The 5,929-nt window shown below is 41.7% G+C and overlaps 1 protein-coding gene across 2 annotated transcripts in view; it reads right to left on the reverse strand.

Moving 5' to 3' along the window:
• Nucleotides 1-5,929, reverse strand: part of Gabpb2 (GA binding protein transcription factor subunit beta 2) — a 33,558-nt gene that overhangs the window by 8,478 nt on the left and 19,151 nt on the right. The window lies entirely within an intron of this gene.

Consider the following 5,929-nt stretch of genomic DNA (forward strand, 5'->3'; position numbering starts at 1 on the left):
TTTTTTTTTTTTTTTTTTTTTGAGATGGGTTTCTCTGTATAGCCCTGCCTGGCTGTCCTGGAACACTTTTTGTAGATCAAGCTGTCCTTAAACTCACAGAGACCTGCCTGCCTCTGCCTCCCAATTACTGGGATTAAAGTGTGTGCCATCATGCCTGGCACAGTTCTTTGATATTTCACATAATTTAAAAATGCTGGAGAATTAAAAACAAAAGAAACTGTAATTCATTCAGCAGATGGACCACCAAGCTGAGGCTCTGAGTGAGCTGGAGAGGGGGCTGATGCCTGAGTGAGGGCTGTACGTGTGGCCAGTGCTGAGGTGGTGGGATTTGACTGCAGTGCTGAGGCATGGGGTCACCGAATCCATCAGAAAGGGAAAATGAGGTCCTCGGCCTTTACCCCTTCCTTACTGTGTTCCCTAATCCAAATGGATTTCATCCAACTGTGGTGTTAAATTCTTTTAAGGCTGAGATGGCTCAGCAGCTAAAGATGCTTGCTGCCAAGCTTGATGCCCAGAGCCCACATGGTGGAAGGAGAAAGCCAGCTTTTTCGACCTGTCTTCTGACTCCACATGTGCTTCAGCATGTTCCACTCCCTCCACAAAATAAATGTTAAATTTTTTTTAAAAACTTCCTTTAAGGTTTAAAAAAATTTTGACAACAGTAGATTAATTCAATGTGCTTGGCAAAGCCAACTACATTTCCCTTATTTATTTGTTCTCTTCCATTGCCAGTGCCTAGCAGAAGGTGATGTCACCCACTCCCAAGGCCTCTGTGAAGCCCTCCTTGGCAGCAGGCTCATAGAGCATGCCTCCTCACAAGCTGAGCATGCTGAGGGGACAATGCTGCTCCTGGGCTGTGTACCACTGCACTACCCATCGGCAGATAATGACAGAAAAGGACAGACGTACAACACACATGCTTAACAGCCTCAAGTTTTGAAGCTGGGTGAAAAATTGGCAATACCTGTGGTTCCATCACTCCAGAGCTGAGCCAGGCAAACGGCTCACTACAAGTCTAAGGCCAGCTTAAACTACACAGAGAAAAGCTGTCTCAAACAAATATTCCCCAAACTTCACATTTTATTTATTTATTTTTGCCCTCTGAAACAGGATCTTATGTAGCACAGGCTGGCCACACAGTTGCCATGTAGCCATGCATGGCTTTGAACTCTGACTCTTCTGCTGCCACCTTCCAAGAGTTGGGCTGTAACCATGGGCCTCCATAGCTAATACAAGCCTCACGTTTCCAATTCCAAACACCCAGCAAGGCACAATGGATTAATGCTTTGAAAACCACTATTATCTACTTTAACCATAACATGATGTGCTTTAAAAAATTGTCTGTAGTGTTTTACTCGGGTATCTGAATGCTACTCTCACAGCAAACATCTAGGTTAGTGAGTTAGTGCTGATCATGAACGGGTCTAACTTCATGAAGTAACTCAACATTTCTGCAGAAGTATACTTCTTATGTAATAAATTTCATTTCTTCTTGGTCTTTCTTTATAATTTCAGAGATTATGGCAAGCATCAACTTATTATCTCTTCCTCCAAATCCAGTCTTACTGCCCTGTCTTAGGACAATGGACCTGGACCTCATGAGACTTCTTGTCAGCTGGCAAGGAATTAAGTCAATATAAAATTTGCAGCTGCCAGGGCTGAGGAATGTAGCTCTGTTGGTATCGTGTTTGCCTCCCTAGAACATTTGAAGCCCTGGTTTCTATTCCCAGTAGGGAAGGGCATAAGCCTGTAAACCCAGCATTCAGAACATAGAGGCTGGAGGGTCAAAAGTTCAAGGTTATCTTTGGCTATACAAGTTGTAGGTGAGCCCACGCTAAATGAGACTATCTTAAAAAGAAAAAGGAAACACATACATATGCATATTTATTTCCATGTATAACTATATTCTGGGAGGAAGAACAGTTTGTTGAATACATTGCAAGAAGGCAGTGGGCTGGAATACCCAGAGTACAGCCTGCAGCCTGTTGGTAACTCTTTTGTAGGTAGCATCTGCTCTCATGGAAGGCAGAGGTCAGCCTTGGATGCTGTTACCCAGGAGGTGGCCAATCTGTACTCCTGAAATAGGCCCCGGAGTACCCTGATTAGGCTAGGCTGGCCTCCTTTTTTTTTTGTTTTTGTTTTCCGAGACAGGCTTTCTCTGTGTAGACCTGGCTGTCTTGGAACTTACTCTGTAGACCAGGCTGTCCTTAAATTCAGAGATCTGCCTGCCTCTGCCTCCCAAATGCTAGGATTAAAGGCATGTTCTGATCTCTTTTTAGTGTAAGGCCACCCTGGTCTTCATAACAAGTTCCAGGACAGCCAGGGCTACACAGAGATCCTGTCTGGAAAAAACAAGGAGGGGAGGGAATAGGGGCTGGAGAGGTGGCTCAGTAGTTAAGAGCACTGACTGCTCTTCCAAAGTTCCTGAGTTCAATTCCCAGCAACCACATGGTGGCTCACAACCATCTGTAATGGGATGTGATGTCTTCTGGTGTCTAAAGACAGTGACAGTGTACTCCTATAAATGAAATAAATCTTTTAAAAAAAAAAAGAGGTCAGAAAATGAGTTGAAAAGTTGAAGTGTTAGCTGGGCGGTGGTGGCGCACACCTTTGGTCACTGTGTTTGAGAGGCAGAGACAGTGAAGGATCCCTGAGTTCCAGAACAGTCAGTGCTATGCACAGTGAAACCCTAAGAAAACTTATGAGAGTACACAGTGAAGCTCACTGTTGCCTTCTCGTGGGTATGAATGACATTGTCACCTCTCCCTCCCCTCCTCCCTGGCCTCCAGCTCAGGACTTTCCTGCTTCAGGACTGTCATTCCAGCCCTTGTCATCATCATCATTTAAGAGTTATTTCTGAAGTCCTGCAATAAACCGGACACTGAAATAAAGTTCTCAAGCCTGTTATGGTGGTCTACAACTACAATCCTACCACTTGGGAGGGAGAAGCAGGGACATCGAGTGCTCAAGACTTTGAGGCCAGTCTGGGCTGCATAAAAGTTCCAGGCTAGCTTAGACTGTCTCAAAATCAATCAAACAAACAAAAAACAAAACAACAAAACAATACCAAAAACCAAAAACCCAACTCAACCACCTCATAAAACAAGCTGTTAAATTCCCATGTTTGAGATCAGTAAACGTGACTTAGAAGACTCAGCCTGTCCTGAGCGACAGCTGCTCGTCAGGCAGCCGACTCCTGTCTGTTCAGTCTTTTTGTTCATTGTGTTTTTCTTGATGCTTTGGCTGTGAGCTACCCTTTAATGGCTGAGCTATCTCTCCAGTCCTGTGGTTTTTTCCTTTTTACAAGATCATTATTTATTCTTATTTATGTGTATGTGTGTGTGTGTGTGTACATGGCTGTCAACATAGGTTTATATGCATCCAGTACAAGCAGGTATTGACAGAGGTCAAAAGAGAGCATTGGATTGCCTGGAACCAGAGTTACAGGCAGTTGAGAACCACAATGAAGGGTGCTGGGACAAAACTCCATATCCTCTGCAAGAGCAGTAAGTGCTCTTAAGCACTGAGTAACCTCTTCAGCCTCCTTATATAGTCCTGACCTCAGAATTCTGTTTGTGTTTATGTATATGCTTTTATTTGCCATTCTGCCTCTCAAAAGTAATGTATTTATGACCTTTCCTTTGCTGGGCAGTGGTGGCACATTTCTGAGTTCGAGTTCAGCCTGGTCTACAGAGTGAGCTCCAGGACAGCCAGGGCTACACAGAGAAACCCTGTCTTGAAAAACTAAAAAAAAAAAAAAAAAAAAAAAAAAAAAAAACCAAACACAAACACACACATACATTTCCTTTGATATACAACTTGCCTGGAAATATAGTTATTCTCTCTTTTTCCTTAGGTACTAGGACTGACTCCAGTGTAGGCAAGTGCTCTAAGAGCGAGCTACATTCCCAGCTCAGTTATTTATTTTTATTCATTTGCTTTTACACATTTTCTATTTATTTATTAGAAAGAGGCTCTCATTACATAGTTCAGGCTGGCCTGGAACTTCTGGCAGTCTTACTGCTGTAGTTTTCTGAGTGCTGGGAGTATAGAAATATAATACCACATGCTTTACTACTCATTTAGTTTGTTTTGTTTTTGTTTTTTTGTTTTGTTTGAAATAGGGCCTCACTAAGCAGCTCTGGCAGGCCTGGAACCTGTTATATAGAGCAGGCTGGCCTCAAATTCCTAGAGCTCTGGAACTTGCTGTGATGCTGTATAGACTAGGCTGGCTTCACACTCACAGAGGTCTGATTACAGTGTGAGCCCCCACACCATCACACTCAGCCTAGTCTTTAATCTTTCAAAGTCAGAAACAGAAAAATAAGCCAAGAAATAGGAATTTATTTGAGGGTGCAAGTTCTTCCATCAAAGAACACATATTTATAAAAGAAAATGATAAAAATAAACTCATTTGCTCCTTTTTAGAGTTTAAAACATGCAAGTCTCAGGCTAGGTGTGTGGGACTGGGAAGGTAGAGGCAGGGGGACTACAAGTTCAAGGCCATCCTGGGCTACAAGACCTTGTCACAGCACTACTCCATCTACCCCCCAGAAAATATGCAGGTTTCAACTGACTGATACTAAGTACTTTCTCTGCTTTGAATAATTATAGTAAAGTATATACATACAACATCTATCCCAAACCCAGCAATCTCAGAGATGAGGGCTAAAATAGGCGCACACACACACACACACACACACACACACACACACACACACGCATGCAACATATATGCTCATGAACAAATGGAGTTTGGGGTTTTGGTTTGTTTGTTTGTTTGTTTCAATACAGGTTTCTCACTCTGAATGTCTGCCTCTGCCTCCCAATTGCTGGGATCAAAGGGATGGGACACCACTACTTGGTTTACACATTAAGTTTACTCTATTTAAATAATCACATGTACCTCTTTTATATTAACATTTCAACAACCACTAATTTTTATTTTATTTTGATTTTGTTACTGGTTTTTTAGAATGTTTTGTTTTGTTCTTTTATTTTTTATTAATTAATTTATTTATTTATGTATACAGCATTTTGCCTGCATATATGCCTACAAGCCAGAAGAGGGTGTCAAATCTCATTACAGATGGTTGTGAGCCACCATGTGGTTGCTGGGAATTGAACTCAGGACCTTTAGAAGAATAGTCTTAACTAACCTCTTAACCTCTGAGCCATCTCTCCAGTCACTTGTTACTGTTTTAAACTAAGAATATTTAATTATTTCCCTCAGCAGTATCACACTTAGATATTGTTATATTTTCATTTTAGGGTCACGTATAGCTTTTTTTTCCTCCTTAATTTAACCTTGAACCTCTGCGGATGACCTTAAACCCCGGATTTTCCAGTTCCTACCTTCTTTGTGCTGGGATTACATGTCTGTGCTATCAAGCTGTTTATGTAGTAATGGAAAGGGAACTCAGGCTTTTCCATGTTGGGCAAGCACTTTAATAACTAGGCTACATCTTACCCCAGAGCATGACCTTTGTTTGTTGTTTGTTCAACTGCTGGTTTATTACGTGGACCAGGCTGGCCTGGAACTGAGAGATCCACCTGCCTCTGCTTCCCGAGTGCCAAGATTAAAGAAAGGTGTGCAGCAAGTCACTGAGATTTTTGAGAGGGTTTAAGGTAGTAGATACTAGCCTTAAATTCCTGATCCTCCTATATCCACCTCCTGGACTGTTGGGATTATAGGCATGTGTCACCAAGCCTGGCAAGATATAACCTTTTCTTTCTCTAATTAAAAAAATTTTTTTTTGGAGGCACAACTTTTTGACAGATAAATCTGTAGAATATTTTGTTTTTAACAGTGTTCATTTTTACTCCCTTGATTATAATTCCCCACAATCTTCCTTTTTTTAGAAAGAAAAGTGTCTTGGCTTTTAAAGTTATTATAAAGTTGTCTATGGTGGTTCATAGTTGTTTTTTT

The sequence above is a fragment of the Mastomys coucha genome, unplaced genomic scaffold (genome assembly GCF_008632895.1).
Source record: "Mastomys coucha isolate ucsf_1 unplaced genomic scaffold, UCSF_Mcou_1 pScaffold16, whole genome shotgun sequence".
NCBI lineage: Eukaryota > Metazoa > Chordata > Mammalia > Rodentia > Muridae > Mastomys > Mastomys coucha.